The 19,543-nt window shown below is 37.5% G+C and overlaps 1 protein-coding gene and 1 pseudogene across 1 annotated transcript in view; both read left to right on the forward strand.

Moving 5' to 3' along the window:
* The window catches only part of LOC127446978 (neuroligin-4, X-linked-like), a 760,753-nt gene that overhangs the window by 268,920 nt on the left and 472,290 nt on the right, over positions 1–19,543 (forward strand). The window lies entirely within an intron of this gene.
* The window catches only part of LOC127447005 (dehydrogenase/reductase SDR family member on chromosome X-like), a 74,925-nt pseudogene that overhangs the window by 23,853 nt on the left and 31,529 nt on the right, over positions 1–19,543 (forward strand).

Genomic DNA, 19,543 nt, shown 5'->3' on the forward strand with positions numbered 1-19,543 from the left:
CAATTCTGCAAAGATGAGTGGGCCAAAATTCCTCCACAGTGCTGTAAAAGACTCATTGCAAGTTATCGCAAACGCTTGATTGCAGTTGTTGCTGCTAAGGGTGGCCCAACCAGTTATTAGGTTTAGGGGGCAATCACTTTTTCACACAGGGCCATGTAGGTTTGGATTTTGTTTTCCCTTAATAATAACAACCTTCATTTAAAAACTGCATTTTGTGTTTACTTGTGTTATCTTTGACTAATATTTAAACTTGTTTGATGATCTGAAACATTTAAGTGTGACAAACATGCAAAAAAATAAGAAATCAGGAAGGGGGCAAACACTTTTTCACAACACTGTATATATATATAAAAGTGTTTTAAAACTTATGCTACTTTTTTTCTCTCCACAAAATGTGTATTGTGAAAAGCGCTACGCAAATAAAAATGACTTACAAATAAAGTATGACCAGTTGTCAGCTGATGCCGGTATCTGTAAATGGTAAAATATTGGCTGATTTTGCTGTTATGTCAGGCTATCACTATATTCAAGAGCACAACACAAAGACCAGATACATTGTTTCTTTAATAAAAGCAGTAGCCAATCAAACTGTGTTTTTCAACCTTTCAGCTTCACATAATGAAGAGGACGGTCTCACCGCTGTGAAGAAGATTCGTGAAGAGAACACTGAAACTCAGGGTGAGATTTCTCTCTTCTCTCTCATATAATCATGACTCCACACACACTCAGTATCACAGATCTTCATAATGAGCGTCTTTGTGCAGTGACTGAGAGGCTGACGAAACTTTAGAACTGAGATTAAAGCGCTTGACACTCTGAATGAGCCGGAGAAGAAAAAATTCCTGCCATTGTTATTCAGAATGAACTGTGACGACTGGAGAGGTTTGGCCGAGTGTCCATCACAGTCTGCTTGAGTCTCAATTTAGTTACCGTAGATTCATGTTGCTTGGCATGTAGTTATGTAGGTGCTTCTGCCAGTCCAACTGCTTTCTTGTGATGTGAAGTACTCTATTCTAGAAATGATGAATCACTTCCTTCTCATTTGTGTCTTGGTTAAATGTTCACTGAAATTTACCTGCCTGATTTACACATCTAAATGAGATTACAGCACATCCTCAAGATTCAGGTTGTGCTGTGAGCCGTTCTTCTGAATGCTAATGCACGCAAGCTGCAATGAATTGATTATTGTGTCAGTGACAAGCTCAAGAGAAGGTCAAGGAAGACAAGCACATAGTTCATAGTAAGCAGAGTTGTCATGTTGTTTGCAAACCATTATTATGTCTCTTCATCTAAACACAACTTTTTACGAGGTAAACACAATCTGACGTTGTATCTTTGGCTGTGTTTATGATGGAATACCAGCTTGCTACTTTCCATGTCTGCCAAACATGTTGAGTGATCCAAATATCATCTGCAGCCTGAAACTGAACTTTTGATCAGATTTTAGGAGTGAATGCACTTAGCTGCATAGAGAGATATAGGATGCTCCCTTGCTCCCTATTTAGTGAATGACTTAACCTCCAGTATGCTGTCTGTCTGCACTGGTCTCAGAACAGTTTATTTTCATCCTAACTCCATATAAAGCCTCTGATAGCAAAAATGTGATAATGCACAGCGAATATAGGATATTTTCTAAGCTTTCAAATGATATCTCATATGCCTGACTTACAGTATGTATACGGAGACTTTAAAGTTTTTAAGCGTAAGCATTTTTCGGGTTGAGCAGAAAAGCAGAAAATATTTTTGTTTTGAATAAATCAAGCAGCTCAACAGATTTGCGCCAAGTCGTGATCGTGCTGACCTCCCCACTGTGTTGAACAGAGTCTGTTTTGCTACTGGTTTGTAAATGTATTTGTAGAAGTGGACGGGACTTAAACACTTCATTCTGTGCTTTTGTGAGTGATAAATCAGCTGCAAATGCACGTGGCTTCCACTTTATGATCCCCCTGTAGACATTTACTAATTTTAAACATATGTAAATGGTATATCTGGCTCATAGACATATCTGTATGACCTGATCTTGAAAATTAAGCTGTGTTTGTTGTTAATACTCCCTATAGACCTGTTCAAACATGAACAACTTTGAAGCTTTTGACCCCTCAGCACTTTTCAAATAATAATTGAATGACTCAGAGTTTTTTTTGGCCACCTCACATCAGTAGCTAAGGTTTTTCTTTTTTTTTTTTTTTTACATCAAACATAATGGATTTGCAGTAGACGTGACATTAAAAGGCACAACTTTCTCAAGTCACTTGTCTTGTCGGTGAGCAGTCGTGGCAGACCGTCGGACACTAGAAAGTGTGCATCCATGTGGACAGGATCCAACAAAGTTTGAGCACTAAATTAGCAGCATGAGTCACTTTAGATGAATGATTCATTTAAGCATTTTTGCAGTTTGCAGTGGCATAAATCAGCCTGCCAGCAGCTGGAATGATGATATACAGCGGCAAGCTCTGATCCTCTGCCTGTGACATCAGAGACGGAATTTAATACCTTCATAATAATCTCAATCCAAAGCATAAGAAGAGATTTACCTGAAGGTGAAATGTGTCGTTTTTTGGATGTTTAAATAATTGCTTTTATCCAAGCTTAACTGCAGTCTATAATTATAAGTAATCCATTGGTAGCTTGAATTCCTGAAACACTGTGACACTGTGTGCATTCAAAACATTGATCTGTTTGTTTGACAGTCATGGAAAACCTAGATGTGTCAGGGAAGTTTAAGATAGATTTCTAGGCCTGGAAAAGTCATAGACAGTATTAGTAGCATCTCAAAAAGTAGTAAACCCCCTATGAAAACATCATAATGTCGGTTGAGGGTTTTATTGGTATGATAGTTTTCATTTTAGTTTGAACTTAGGTACTTACATCAATGGGAATTTCTAGAAAGTAAAGTCTGGTTAAAACATTTGTTCACACTTTTACTAGTTGATTTAATTAGTCTATTAACAATGTTCAACAGTGTGTGTTCATGCATCACAGGAGATTTATATCATTTCCAGCACATAGGGTTCAAAACAGTGTTACTATGAATGCAAACATTAATACAGTGAAAAAGACACTCTATTAGCATAACATAAATATATATAAATAAATAAACATTTCCAACATTCTTTTGAATGTCCATGTACTAAAATAAAATCTTTGATTCCATGAGTGTACCTTCATTTACTATTACTATTATTTTGAATGGCCATGGAAAATGAAGCAATGTGATACAATTTTACCTGGTCGCAAAAACTAGTCCGTTAATTTATGCTTCGCAGAGCTAATGTGCGCTTCTAAATCACTTGCACCTTTATTAGCAACTGACACATAAGTGCCACTTTCATTTGGGCATTGTTTCCACTCAGCTGTCATTTGCTGCTACTGTCAAGCAACTGTTTGATGCCGAACACAACAGCACTTCGCTTAAGTTTCAGAACTCAAAACTTCCTCCCCAGCCTCAAAAGAGCATTTATAGTTGCCACCGTGCTGAAACGTCTCATTTTGAAATCTGTCTGTTCGTGACATCATGAAACATTGCTCATTTGTATTTACACATCCCACAACATACGTCATCGCACCCTTGGCCCCGCCCACTGGCGTGCAGTTCAAGTCAAGAGAGCAGGCCTTGTGTGGCTAACTATTCCTAACATAACACCAAAGTGGACCCATCTGGACTATTTTATTTTGTATATAAACATGAACTACACAGACTCTTTGACCACTGTCATGTATCTCGCCACTTTTAAAAGATGCGGTGTCAAGTTACAACTCTGAAAGGGAGAAGCAATTATCTGCCATTCAGCTGCTGCCTCTTGCTGTTTTGAGCACAAACATTGATGCACTCTTTCGCCCATATGCGCTATTTATTTATTTATTTATTTTTATCCACTTTTCTCCCCAATTTGGAATGCCCAATTCCCACTACTTAGTAGGTCCTCGTGGTGGCGCGGTTACTCAATCCGGGTGGCGGAGGACAAGTCTCAGTTTCCTCCGCTTCTGAGACCGTCAATCCGCGCATCTTATCATGTGACTCGTTGCGCATGACACCGCGGAGACTCACAGCATGTGGAGGCTCATGCTACTCTCCGCAATCCACGCACAACTTACCACACGCCCCATTGAGAGCGTGAACCACTAATCACGACCATGAGGAGGTTACCCCATGTGACTCTACCCTCCTTAGCAACCAGGCCAATTTGGTTGCTTAGGAGACCTGGCTGGAGTCACTCAGCACACCCTGGATTCGAACTCGCAACTCCAGGGGTGATAGTCAGCGTCAATACTCGCTGAGCTACCCAGGCCCCCCATCTGTGCTATTTTTAACTGTTGGTGTATGTAAACACAGACTAGATGGATGTCTTTGACTGTTTCAGTGTGTTTCTTTGGCTCATATCAACGTGAATTGCTTGTGTGCAGTCATAAAACGATTCAAGCTTTGCAAAGAAACTGTTATTGAAGGATGGGACAGTTAAAAACACTGTTTACTTAAAAGTGTGTAAACAGTTTAATTCATGAATATTTCAAATGTCATGACTGTTTGATAGTTTATGGTGCTGAGTGTTAACAGTTGTGCTTGTTTAATATATGCAGATGAAATGTGTTGGATGTGTGTTATGTGTAAACCCTGAAATTTAGTTTTATAATGTTGTGGAGCTTCCGATTGAGTTTGCTGTATTTGAGGGGCTGCATGATGTTAGCCAATCAGAACAGTGGGTGTTTATGTTGAACTTTGAGGGAGGCGCTGTGAACAAAATCGAGCGTTTCAGACAGAGGGCCAAAAACGAGGAAAATTATCATATATTACTAAATTGTGACTGTTTTGGTGCAAAACATATAACATTATCATTGGACCTCAATAGCACTTCATGACCCCTTTAATTCAAAGGTAATTCAAAGACTGCTACTTGACAAATGGAAATCCACCCAGAAAACTCTATAAATGTTTTCTATAAAAATCCTTATGGAGTAACAGTTCAGAGGTCGTGTAAATCCGCTGGTCAAACAGTGTGCTTTGGTTTCAGCGCTCCGACATGCAGACTTCTGGTCAGTGGCGTCAGTTTGAGGCGTGGCTTCCTTTAATAAGCTTTTTAAGGAGGGTAATTTGTCTGACCAATGTCAGATGGGAGGCAGGACAAAATGGGTTGGTAAGAGTGTTTCGGAAAACTGCTCGGAAACATATTTTTTGGAGGCACTGAAATTACACACTTTATCATAAATTAAAACATTCTTTATTTTTACAAAGTAATCTTTATGTCTACATTGACTAATGTTACATTGTGTGTTAATTTGAAATCAGTGTGAATTCTGATTTATTATATCGTGCATGTATATGGCTGATAAAGAGACCTTCACACCTCATCTCTGCCATCCATTGATATATTCCTCTGTGACTCTGCAACAGATGATTAATCACATCAATACAGCAAGACTTCTCCAGACCGACCTGTTCACAAAAACACAGTCAACAAATGACAGGATATAGAGGTCACCTTCTGTGACACATGCAAATGCAAAACAGATGCGTCCTGCTTTTTTTCATTGACTAGTGCATGAACCAATTAAGCCTTACACTGGCAGTCAGTGACTTCAAACTGGTTGACTCATTAGAAGAAGTACAAATTATTTTTAATAATTTAAAGAGTGCACATGGACTCTGTTTGCAACCCATTTTGTTTCCATGATCTGTCGTGTTTCTGAGTGAAACAGTGAAAAATTGTGGGGCGGGACTTGATTTTATCCAACATATACTGTATAATATACAGTTAAAATCGTTTTTTGCACAATGAACTAAAATTGGACAAATGTATTTTATAAATCAACATTAATAAAGATAAATACTTTTTTTTTTACATATTGTTAAGAATTGTTTATTGTTAGTTTATGATACCTAATGCGTTTACTAATGTTATCAAATACAACCTTATTGTGAAGTGTTCAAGGCAAGTATAATATGATTCTTGAATGCTTTTTAAACCTGCTCATTATAATGCATTCAAATCCCACGTAAATCTTCATTTCTGCATTTAATTAAATGATGTACTGCACTAATGTCAGTCTCTGCACCGTTTATGAAAAATAATCGGATGATAATGAAAAGTGTGAAAGAAAAAAACAACCAAAATAACCATTAGAGAACGCACTGTAAACGTTCCATTTTAGGTTGTCACAAAAAACTCCCTGCAACATTCTGGGAATGTTATTTTAAAAAATAAAACCTAAAAATAGCCATTAGAGAATGTTCTGTATGTGTTCTTTTTAGGTTGTCACACAAAATCCTCCCTGCAACGTTCTGGGAATGTTAGTATAAGGTTATAAAAAAGATCACAAATATAACCATTAGAGAACGTTCTGTATAAGTTCTTTTTAGGTTGTCACACAAAAACCTCCCTGCAATGTTCTGGGAATGTTAGTATAAGGTTAAATAAAATAGAACCTAAAAATAACCATTAGAGAACGTTCTGTATACGTTCTTTTTAGATTGTCACACAAAATCCTCCCTGCAACATTCAGGGAATGTTAGTATAAGGTTAAATAAAATAGAACCTAAAAATAACCATTAGAGAACGTTCTGTATACGTTCTTTTTAGGTTGGCACACAAAAAACCTCACTGCAACATTCTGGAAATGTTAGTATAAAATTATAAAAAATAGAACCTAAATATAACCATTAGAGAACATTTTGTATACATTCTGTTTAGGTTGTAACAAAAACCTCCCTGCAACATTCTGGGAATGTTACTTTATGGTTATAACAATAAAACCTAAAAATAGCTATTAAAGAACATTCTTTATACGTTCTTTTTAGGTTGGCACACAAAAAACCTCTCTGTAAGTTCTGGGAATGTTAGTATAAAATTATAAAAAATAGAACCTAAAAATAACCATTAGAGAACACTCTGTATATGTTATTTTTAGGTTGTCACAAAAACCTCCTTGCAAGGTTCTGGGAATGTTAGTTTATGGTTATAAAATAAAACCTAAAAACAGCCATTAAAGAACATTCTTTATACGTTCTTTTTAGGTTGGTACACAAAAAAACTATCTGCAAGTTCTGGGAATGTTAGTATAAAATTATACAAAAAAATAGAACCTAAAAATAACCATTAGAGAACATTCATTATACGTTATTTTAAGGTTGTCACAAAAACCTCCCTGCAACGTTCTGGGAATGTTAGTATAAGGTTATAAAAATAAAACTTAAAAATAGCCATTAGAGAACACTCTGTATACGTTATTTTTAGGTTGTCACAAAAACCTCCTTGCAAAGTTCTGGGAATGTTAGTTTATGGTTATAAAAATAGAACCTAAAAATAGCCATTAAAGAACGTTCTGTATACGTTCTTTTTAGGTTGGCACACAGAAAACCTGTCTGCAAGTTCTGGGAATGTTAATATAAGGTTATAAAAATAAAACTTAAAAATAGCCATTAGAGAACACTTGGTATACGTTATTTTTAGGTTGTCACAAAAACCTCCTTGCAATGTTCTGGGAATGTTAGTTTATGGTTATAAAAATAGAACCTAAAAATAGCCATTAAAGAACATTCTGTATACGTTCTTTTTAGGTTGTCACACAAAAACCTCTCTGCAATGTTCTGGGAATGTTAGTTTATGGTTATAAAAATAGAACCTAAAGAGAACATTCCTAGAACGTTAGGATTTGGTTCCCAAAAAAATAAATAACCCAACCTAGGTTGGGTACCTATTTTGATGGAAGATAAAAATATATATATATTACTTTGAATAAAATGCACTGATGAACTGAATGTAATAAGAGCAGAAACATGTATATAGAGTGAATTGTGATGACTTGTTGATTACATGTGGACTTTTTCCTCCAAGCTGTTGACAATTTCCTAGTTGTAAAGCTTTACACAATTACAAAAATCTCTGACATTTCTGAATTGGTCTCAACAGCAGCAGAGTTCTGAACATAATAAATAAAGAAACCCCAGAGGCCAAACACTTTCGATTTCTTTCAACTGACATACACTTGAAAGTTAAATGGAAACAGTTTGAGCACAGCGAGACGGCTCTCCCATTCAGAAGAGAGGATATTTTTACCGCATGCCTCCTGTTTTCTAGGAGAAACAATTTCCTCAGTATTGTCAGTGTGACGGTGGATTGGAAGTCACATTATTGAAGACTGCACCTCACCGTCAGTCTGCTGATGTCATATTGCTCTCTGCCTCGGTAAAGGTCACGTATACAAACGCCCTCCAAATTAAGCCAAGCATCTTATTCATGGGCCACAAATATAATGCAATTCACCGTGAAATAAATTAGGAGACTATGTTTTCATAATTTGCTATTGATTCAATTATTTGCTTTTACCCTGAGGACTTTATCATTGACATTTACCATTTATCAAACTCCTTAAACATCAAACATCTCTCCTTTTCTCTCAGAATGACCTGTGAAGAATTACGTACATATTGCCATACTACTACTTGGATACCTTGATGACTTACTACATTTGCCAAAATACTGAATACTGTTGACGACCTTTCATTTCCACTGTGATCAATGAACTGGAAGTCACATCTCTTTCTTGACTGGATCGCCAAAAGTTTGAGCCTGATCTAATGAAAATTACACGGCAACATTTTTGCTAAATTACATTGCGTGGTTTCTACATGGTGAAATGTCCACTGCGTGGTGCTAAAAGTGAGTTAAATGTTCTCCCAAACAGATGAGGTTTTTTAATGTTAATGCCCTTTTAACAATAAAACCGACCTCCCTACCCTAAACCTTAAACCTAAACCTAACCGATAGTGTCAGAAAAAGCAAATGTGAGATGAAAAACTCAACCACGTCATTTTGTGGTGCATTGTTCTTTATTGCATACAACACATTTTGAGTATTCTGTGCATACAGATCATTTGCATACTGTGCATTGTGTATATGGGTGTTTCTTCAACTTCAAGCACTTTTGTCATTGTGTCGATTTCTAGAGAGCTAAGTCTGGTTAATTTTAATGTTTTTCACATTCTCACTAGTTGATTTAATTTATCTACTAACAGTGTCCAACAGTGTGTATTCATACATCACAGGAGATTTATGTAATTTTTATATCATTTCCAGCACACCTCAAATTCTGTATTGTGTTTAATAGAATTCTGTGCTGGAAATTACGCTGATGGAAATGACATTTTTCATGATTTTCAAATAAAATGACTGACTCTTTTGTCTTGCTAAAATACACAAAATTAAATCATATTTTTTTATCATTAATAATTTTATCAATTATTTTATTTTATTTTATTTTTTTGCATCATTTGTCAAAATAAAAGCTTGATTGGAAAAGTCGGCCAATAAAAAGTGATATCTCCCTTGAATTTTCTTCGTTTTGTTAAAGCATGCTTAAGCATGCTCTTTACTTACACTTTTGTCCACTTGGTTAACAAGTACACTAACTTTTGAACAAACTTTATTAGGGGCGAAATTGTTTGGTGTGGTGGAAATGACATCACAACTGTGGGACAGTCGTAATTTTTGAGTAATTGATAGACATAATTTTCACACAATAAATATTTAAATGTTTATGTTTATTTCACTCTTTGCTTAGATGATCATAGTTTTAAATGTAATAATTTGTATTTTTATAATGTATTTTCATTAGTGCTGTCAAACGATTACATTTTTTAATCACGATTAATCGCATATTTTTTGTAGTTAATCGCGATTAATCGCAGATTTGTTAAATGCTGAAATTTGACATTATATTTACTTTTCTTGTCAAAATTAATTTATTTCCATCTTGGGAAAGAAAACAAAACAATATGTAACAATAATGCTTTATTAACATTTTCCAAACAAAGCCTTTGTTACAGCAATCATAAAGCCGCATTTATGATTCGCGTCAGGGTGTTAGCGCCAGCATCAAGCACCGCTTTGAACTCAAACAAACACGTCTCATTCTGCATTTTGGTGATAGTTAAGACTTGATGTGCTTCTGTGGTAATTAAAATGCTCCTGACATAGGCTGAAAATTACTTGATTTCTATCAAAAGTCCCATCTGGGCTTGTTTTGTACATCAAGTAGCATTAAGAGCTCCTTTCTCCATCATTTTATCACTGACAGGGAAGAGCTGTCAGAGATTCTTTTATTTATCGAGATAACAACCTCCGCAGCTTTATCAAAGGAGAGAGCATAACGGTCAACTAGCGTGTTATGACGGTACCGCCCATAGAATGTCTATGGGACCGCCGCGTAATGCTATTTTATTTAGCTTGTAGGCTCACCTTGGTAGAAGAGTTGAGAATTGCATACTACCATACTACTCTTACTATTTCTGCCACAGACATATATGGTAGAAGCAGTAAGGGTAGTATGCCATTCCGAACTAAGACTTTACAAGTCGTTTGTGGCGTGTGGTCAGTGTAATGAATCCAGGCGAACACATTACAAAGGTTCCGCCCTTCACACCAGTGTTTATGCTATATATATATATATATATATATATTTTTTTTTTTTTTTTCTCCCCAATTTGGAATGCCCAATTCCCAGTGCGCTCCAAGTCCTCGTGGTGGCGTAGTGACTCGCCTCAATCCGGGTGGCGGAGGATGAATCTCAGTTGCCTCCGCGTCTGAGACCATCAAACCGCGCATCTTATCACGTGGCTTGTTGAGCAAGTTACTGCGGAGACGTAGCGCGTGTGGAGGCTTCACGCTATTCTCCATGGCATCCATGCACAACTCACCACACGCCCCACTGAGAGCGAGAACCACATTATAGCGACCACAAGGAGGTTGACCCAGCGTGACTCTACCCTCCCTAGCAACCAGGCCAATTTGGTTGCTTAGGAAGCCTGACTGGAGTCACTCAGCACGTCCTGGATTCAAACTCGTGACTCCAGGGGTGTGGTAGTCAGCGTCTTTATTTGCTGAGCTACCCAGGCCCCCATGTTTATGCTATATTAACAATAAATGCGTTAATTGTGATTAAGAATAATTAACGCGTTACACTTTTTTAATTAATCACATGCGTTAACATGTTAATTCTGACAGCCCTAATTTTCATAATTTAATATTGAAAGTCTGGCTCTGAAGGCTAAAGCAGTCAAATCTATACATAAAAGATATCTGAAAAGTACCAAAAATAAATGATGAAGGACTGTTAAAAATTTTCAAAGTACGTTTTGATGAGACATTCATGCAACAAAAAGTTAAAGTTGAAATCTGTTCGATTTAATAAAAATCAACCCCTGTGACATGAAATTGCCTGAAGTAAAAGAAACACCAATATACAGCACTAAATACTGCAGCAATAGTAAGAGTAGTATGATAGTATTCCAAACACAGCTCTGGTTGTGCTCACTGAAACAGGGCCCGGCAGCTAGTCACATCCGCGGCCTTGCTGTGCCTCGCTAAATTGCATACTGGCTGACTCACGCGTGCTGCATCTATCGACTCATTTCTGCCGGCATCCGTTGAGAGACGCAGCGCAAGTGATTTCCCCCCTCAGCTCTGTCTGTCTGTGGTCATCACTGCACCGAGTTCATCCAGCAGACAGAAAATGTGATGTGTTTGTGGATGCATCGTTCCCCGTGCAAGTGTTAGCGCTGCACCCTCAGGGTTGCTTTGTAAATTCACTCTGTGTGGATTTGTTTGCACGCCTCGAGACAAAATGAGATTTCATCCAGGTCACAGCTGATAAAATAACAACCGGTGTAGACTCCCTCGTACTCCATTTGTCTTTGACTAAATTGACTAATGTCATGGATTTAATTGAATGGAACTTTATAACCACTTTTTCTTGACACGCATCAACAGACACACGTGTGCAAACTGCTTTCAAATTTTAATGCTGCTTTCCAAGACTACATTAAATCACAATTGGAGTACTTTGTGTTTTAGTTCATGCCTGTTAGCTTTGAGGTCATCTATATGCAAATGTAGACAAAATGTACCATTAGCAGATATACATTTAAAATTTACCGTCGTTCTCTTCTGTAAAAACAGACCAAAAATACTGATGACATCATCTGGCACTATACATATTCTTGTCCAATCAAAGCAGTAAAATTGCCTGATTGCCTATTCTGGTAAATGTACCACATATGCTATTCACACATGCAACGGCTTTCCATCTTTTATTCATTTTGTTACCCTTCTGTTGAACTCCGAAGCTTTTGGTCCGAAAAAGGCATTCTTAACGGTTTTTCCAATGTACGCAAGTGCTTTACATATGCCTGTTTACGTTTTAAGCGTCAAAGTCAAAAGAATAACCTGATGATTTCAAGTCTCATGTAAACACGGTTTTCTTGCAATGTTAAAATATAATTGTTAAAATATTACTAACTACAGTCTTGACCAACAAAAAATAGGTTTCGTTTGAAAGTTTAGAAGCTCTATTTTACAATGCATGTAGACATTATGACCAAAACTGAACAAGTGCTTTGAAATTTGCAGACAAATCAGAAATGTTCCGATTCGATAATTGATTAAAAAAAAAAAAATTGCACTTTACATATTATTGCAATCAGTAAAAACATTAAACTAATAAAATAGTCATGTGTTATATGTTGTTGGAAAGCTCTCAAAGAGTAAAATACAACCAGCCTATTTGTTTTACTTACAGACAAAAATATAGCAAGTAATAGTTAAGTATATGTCTTTGACAATTATGTTGGTGTTGCTTATATGCCGTGTTTTTGCTTATAGCTTCACGAAAAATAAACGGAACATCAAATCTCAAATATCATTACTTAGAGGAGGTGATTATCTTTCAAACGAACCCACATACAAGATAATCAGATGCATAGATCATTAGATAATCCACATGAAGCACAATGTTACATATGACCACCAGGAGATGGCGCCAAATACATGACACAGACTCAATGATGACTCAAATGACACAGAATGAAACTCATTCTGTGAAATCTCATTACTAAAATCATGTCTGCATGCTATACAAACCTTTAGTCATTGTTGTGTTTGCATGTGTAATTAGTTCTTATGTACAATTATTATGTTTTCTTTGTTTGGAGAGGTTTTTGGACACTATGATGAATTATATTTGTAATGCTAAAACTTATGATTGCTTTGTCGTATAAACACAACATTTTTCTCAGATACAGCTGACATGATTGGGAACAAAACAAAAGCAGTTTTTCAGAGCTGCCTTGTTTATAGCCAGCAATATTTCATGTCAAATCAGCAGTTTCTTAGGTTTAGAGTCTCAGAATGTATCATAATCTATATCATAAAAAAAAATTAAAGCTTTCTTTACAATAATACCAAACACTTGACCCTCCTTGTTTTTTTTGTTTTTTTTTATAGTTATAGGCTTTAATTTTGGGTATGCCACTGAAACAGGAAATCTTTAAAAACACCTTCAGAGCTTAAAGGGTTAATATTCCGGAAACGGGTGCATGTGTGAAAGTAAAGTAAATCAGCAAGTCGTAAATCAGGTTTGTGGCTGTGCTATAAACTAAAGGCTTTTGGCTACTTTAAAAACAGGGATGAGTCCTTTGATTTGTCCCACTCCAACTTCAGTAGTTTCAATAGGAAATGCATTAACACAGGAAAGAAATGTGCGCTTGTCAAGCAAATTCATGAGGTCTTCAAGTCCTCCTGGGAAGTTCCTAATTACAAGATTGAAAGTTGTAATTTTAATGTTGTTATTAATATTGTAATATTGTTATATTTGTACAAATGAATTAACATTATTAAATATAATTCTTCCTTGTGTTCAATTAGTAAAAACATGAAAACGAAATTTGTACTGTATTTTGCTTCTTGCATTAAACATTTTGAATCTGTTTGGCTACAATGGCTGTTTGATTAAAGTGATGGTTCCTCTGATTGGGAAAAAATAAAATAAAATAAAAAACATAGTTTTATGTTGTTTTAGAGCAAATGCCTAAATATTGAGATATGTATCAAGCCAGCCTGATTTCATGAAAACTGAGTGATTGTGGCGACATTTTTGCAAAATGACATTATGAGGTGAAATGTTCACTGTGTGGCGCTAAAAGTGAGTTACAGAACAGATGAGGTTTTTAAGGTTAATGCTTGTTGTTGTAGCGCCTCTAGTGTTCATGCGATACGAATAACGAGCCATGTTTGTATATTAATAGGTTGGCTCTTGTCTAAAGATGTCTTTATCTGTTTGTATATTTATCATTTGAGATCATCTGACAAATGTAAACCTGTTTCTGAAATAAGATAGAAGAAAGACAACAATGCAGAGAGATATTGAACCTTACACCAGCTCCAGTGATCACTCTGGCCTTCAGTTTTGACATCAGAGAGCTTGTTTGTAAGCAGGTCAATTCTCTGGCATTGTAGCTATTTATTTCATGTTTCCCTGAAGGCTTCTCTCCGGTTTTGACTGTGTAAAGTGTGAATGAGGTTATCGCTTCCCCTCAGGCCTGAAACGCCAGACGATTCACTGACACACTCTCAGCGGTCACTCCACTCCCTCTCGTAACACTCACATGGACGCTTTTATTGCGAGGAGGACAGTGTTTCCTCTCACGATATGGTCTAACCGGACCACAGGGGGATTGTCTGTCCTCAGGATGTGTTTGCCATTTGCATGGTGGATGTCTTGAGGTTAATGAATGCTGCATTGAAGTTTTATGTGCTCTATATTACTGCATTTCTAAATTGAAATGGTTTTCCAAAGCCATTTAGTGTAACTGACCTTTTTGAGAGTGGATATGTTTTAGTGATTTTGTCATAGGCTCAAAACATGAGCGGGTTGGAGCCAGAGATTGTTTCTTTCCACAAGCATGGTGTGTTCTTTGGTGTCTTGAATACCAACTCCAGGTCATATTTCACCTCAAAATCACAAGATGACAAATTAAGATCAGTTTGGAAACTCTGTGGTGCAGGCTGATAGGTCACCCTGGCACACCTTGCTACGCTAACCAGTCGCAACCCCTTTTTTCCTCATCACATTATATATAACCCGCCCATGCAATGTGAAAAATAAAGATCACCAGAGCCCTTATAAAGGGAGCCTACTAATTCAGCTAACGTGGCAGTCCTACCGTTAACTACGGGTGCTACGCTGGAGAGGAGATGAAGATATTTCTTCGGATATATTGTCAAAGAGTATGTAGAAGATCTCCAGGCATCACAGCGGGGGTCCTTCGGCTGATCATGACGTCACACCGTCTTTTGGCAGCATCAAATCCTTTATCTACATCTCTGTTTGATTCCTTCTGCAGCAGCATACATACCACCATCCTTTATAGGATATTTTAGCAGGTAATGAGATCAATTTTATATTCCGTATTTTACTAGAAGAGAATTCAAGCTTTTAAAGGCCTCTTTATATACAGTACTGTACACTGGCGGCCAGAAGTTTGGAGTAATGTATAGATTTTGCTGTTTTGGAAGGAAATTGGTACTTTAATTCACCAAAGTGGCATTCAGATGATCACAATGTATAGTCAGGACATTACTGATGTAAAAAACAGCACCATCACTATTTGAAAAAAGTCATTTTTGATCAAATCTAGACAGCAGCCATCACTCCAACACCTTATCCTTGAGTAATCATGCTAAATTGATCATTTGGTACTAGAAAATCACTTGCCATTATATCAAACACAGCTGAAAGATATTTGGTTCATTAAATGAAGCTTAACATTGTCTTTGTGTTTGTTTTTGAGTTGCCACAGTATGCAATAGATTGGCATGTCTTAAGGTCAATATTAGGACAAAAATGGCAAAAAAGAAACAGCTTTCTCTAGAAACTCATCAGTCAATCATTGTTTTGAGGAATGAAGGCTATACAATGCTTGAAATTGCCAAAAAAACTGAAGATTTCGTACAAAGGTGTACACTACAGTCTTCAAAGACAAAGGACAACTGGCTCTAACAAGGACAGAAAGAGATGTGGAAGACCAGATGTACAACTAAACAAGAGGATAAGTACATCAGAGTCTCTAGTTTGAGAAATAGACACCTCACATGTCCTCAGCTGACAGCTTCATTGAATTCTACCCGCTCAACACCAGTTTCATGTACAACAGTAAAGAGAAGACTCAGGGGTGCAGGCCTTATGGGAAGAATTGCAAAGAAAAAGCCACTTTTGAAACAGAAAAACTAAAAGAAAAGGTTAGAGTGGGCAAAGAAACACAGACATTGGACAACAGATAATTGGAAAAGAGTGTTATGGATCTTAACCCCATTGAGCTTTTGTGGGATCAGCTAGACTGTAAGGTGCGTGAGAAGTGCCCAACAAGACAGACACATCTATGGCAAGTGCTACAGGAAGTGTGGGGTGAAATGTCACCTGAGTATCTGGACAAACTGACAGCTAGAATGCCAAGGATCAGCAAAGCTGTCATTGCTGCACGTGGAAGAGTTTTTGATGAGAACTCTTTGAAGTATTTTAAGTAATTTTTCACATTATTAATGTCCTGACTATACATTGTGATCAGCTGAATGCCACTTTGGTGAATAAAAGTACCAATTTCTTTCCATAAGAGCAAAATCTGTACATTATTCCAAACTTTTGGCCGCCAGTGTAGCTGTGTTTAGCCTGCTCTGTACCTGCTCAAGTCAGTTTAAGCCGAACAGTATTGCTTATAATAATTTGTTTTAAAACACTTCGGGAATAGTATTTCAGCAGAAAAGTTAACTGAAACCGAATTGAAAACCCTTATTGCATGTCTAAGTATTGGCTCAATACTTCACAAAAGCAGCGCAAATGTGCTGTTTAGGTGCCATAACTTTAGCATCCTGCGGGCTGTGCGAATGGCATAACATTGTTGTCTTTGTGGGGTATTGCACAAACAACGCTCACCCTTCCAATGGAATAATCACTTACACAGTGCATAAATTATGCTCACCCTTCTGCTAGGGACGGAAGCATCGCACACATTGTTTATTTTCTACAAGGGTATAGCACAATATCTCACCTGTCTGCTGTGCAGATGCACCACAAGCGTTGTTCACCCTCACGCATAGATATTGCACAAACAATGCTCACCCATTTGCTAGGGCTCACCAATTAAAAAAAACTGTAAAAAAAAAAAAAAAAAACTGCAGGAGATGGCTCAATTACACACAATTTATAGGGTAGCATGTTGGTCTAATCATAAAGAGCCCTATGTTTGTTTCATTCTATTAAGTCCTTCAGATTTGTTCCTTGCCTCTGTATTTTTTCACAATGTCAAGCACAGTAAAGATTACCATTGCCATAGCCAAACTAACACTATTTTCTGTCTTAACTACATGCCTCGGTACTTGAGATTCAGAAACTCCGCCACCTTCTCCGACCCTCCCTCCTCGACGGTCGATGGAAAACCTACAACAAATTAATGGTCCATCTTCAAGCAAAGCAAATACGTGTACTCAGAGACTCTATTCACGAATTTATGCCAGCCACTCTTCAGAGCCGGAGCAGAATCCGTGGCAGGACCCATGGTTACCTTGGCGTCTTAAGAAATGTATTGGTGCGGGCCTGGGTATCTCAGCGAGTAAAGACGCTGACTACCACCCCTGGAGTCATGAGTTCGAATCCAGGGCGTGCTGAGTGACTCCAGCCAGGTCTCCTAAGCAACCAAATTGGCCCGGTTGCTAGGGAGGGTAGAGTCACATGGGGTAACCTCCTCGTGGTCGCTATAATGTGGTTCTCGCTCTCGGTGGGGCGCGTGTTGAGTTGTGCGTGGATGCTGTGGAGAATAGCGTGAAGCCTCCACACGCGCTACTCCTCCACGGTAACGCTCTCAACAAGCCACATGATAAGATGCGTGGATTGACGGTCTCAGACGAGGAGGCAACTGAGATTCATCCTCCGCCACCCGGATTGAGGCGAGTCACTACGCCACCACGAGGACTTAGAGCGCATTGGGAATTGGGCATTCCAAACAGGGGAGAAAAGGGGAGAAAAGAAACATAAATAAATAAATAAATGGATTGGTGGCCTTCAGCTGCTGATGTATAAATTCTCATCAGAAAATCTGGACTCTGTTGCTTATAAAATTGCTCAGGTTGTTGCTGGGGCATGCTGTCAGCCTGTGCCTCGCTAGTCCATCACCTCACCTGGCCCTTACGGCATGCCATCAGCCTGCGCCATACTAGTCTATTGTCTCACTCTAGCCCACATGTCTGGCGGTCATGTCTGGGGAGTTGGGGATCACCTTATTTGCTTGCCTTGTCTATTTATTGTCTTTTAACACGGTTTGGGGGGATTTTATTTTATGTTTGTGCAGTAGCAGCAGCGCACAGGTTCCTTGCAACAGCAGCAGCATATTTACTCATGTCAAGCAGCAGCAGCATGCGTAGAGCAGATCTAGTCCGCCAAGACCAATATATATATATATAGATTAAAATATATGTTATACTACTCTGAGAGTTATCCTAACTGAAATAAATTTCATTCAAGTTTAGCACATTTCGCCCAATTTTCTTTATAACAGTCAGTATTTCAAGACTCTTAACACAGCTGTGTTAGTTTAGCAAGAGCCGAGTTAAAGAGATTTATAAGCGTTCAGTGTGCATGCTGATGTTTGAATGTTGAAATAACTCTCGAATTAATCCCAAATCATAGCAGCGATGGTGTGGCCATTTTAAATCTTCCATTTTCAGAAGCTGCTGGCAGTAACTGAGTATATGGACATTATCACCCCAGAGAAATGATGAGAATTATGAATCATACATTATAGAAGAATTATTGTGAATCTTAAAAGTGAAGTGTGTCATTTCTGTGAACCAGATGGAATTTCAGTCTGTGTGTTTGAGCGAGCCGAAAGGACTGAACATAGCAACACCGACTCAACCAATAGAGTGAGTTTTAGACGGGACTATCTGACCAATGGCAAACAGGAGGAGTGTTTGAAAATTGTTTATAAAATAATTATTTTTGCAGTTCCACTTGGTGATGCTAGTCGTGCAGAAATGACACATTTGACACAAATTACATCTGATGTCCATTATGTGACATCTTTCCAAGTGGAATAGGATATACAACAAGAAAATATATTGGATTCGATTTTATCAAGTGAGAATTGGTTGACTGGTCTCTATTGACCTGTTTCATGTGACATCACTGTATGACCGTGCCGCCATGTCTGTGACCAAAATTCCATTTACCTTCAATGTGCTGCACTGTGGGATGCGGCAAAAGCCTTGAAAATGTAGTTTCTATTTCTATTTCTATTATTATGAATCTTGAAAAGGTGAAACTGCTGATTAATTACCAGAGCCAAAATGTCATTTTTCTTTCAATAAAGTTTTATCTTTTAAGTGACACTGCTTCATTTCACCAAAGTCAAGCAGCAATGAGAGAGCACGATCTTTGCTCATTTATTTAGACATGACAGTTATCTGTGCATGTGTCAATTATATTTATAACATGATCGAGTTGGATACAATTAAATAGGAAATGCACATAGGACAGTGTTATTCATAACACCCAGTATGTCATAATTGTAACACATTGTAATAAATAAAAAGCACTAGAATGTGAATATATAGTATATATTTAATGTGTATATACTAATGTTAGTCAATAAACAACACATCATAAGATCATGAAGCACAGACTACAATGTAAAACACTAATATGCCTCGGTTGCTTTCTGTGT

Source organism: Myxocyprinus asiaticus, chromosome 10 (genome assembly GCF_019703515.2).
Source record: "Myxocyprinus asiaticus isolate MX2 ecotype Aquarium Trade chromosome 10, UBuf_Myxa_2, whole genome shotgun sequence".
Lineage (NCBI taxonomy): Eukaryota > Metazoa > Chordata > Actinopteri > Cypriniformes > Catostomidae > Myxocyprinus > Myxocyprinus asiaticus.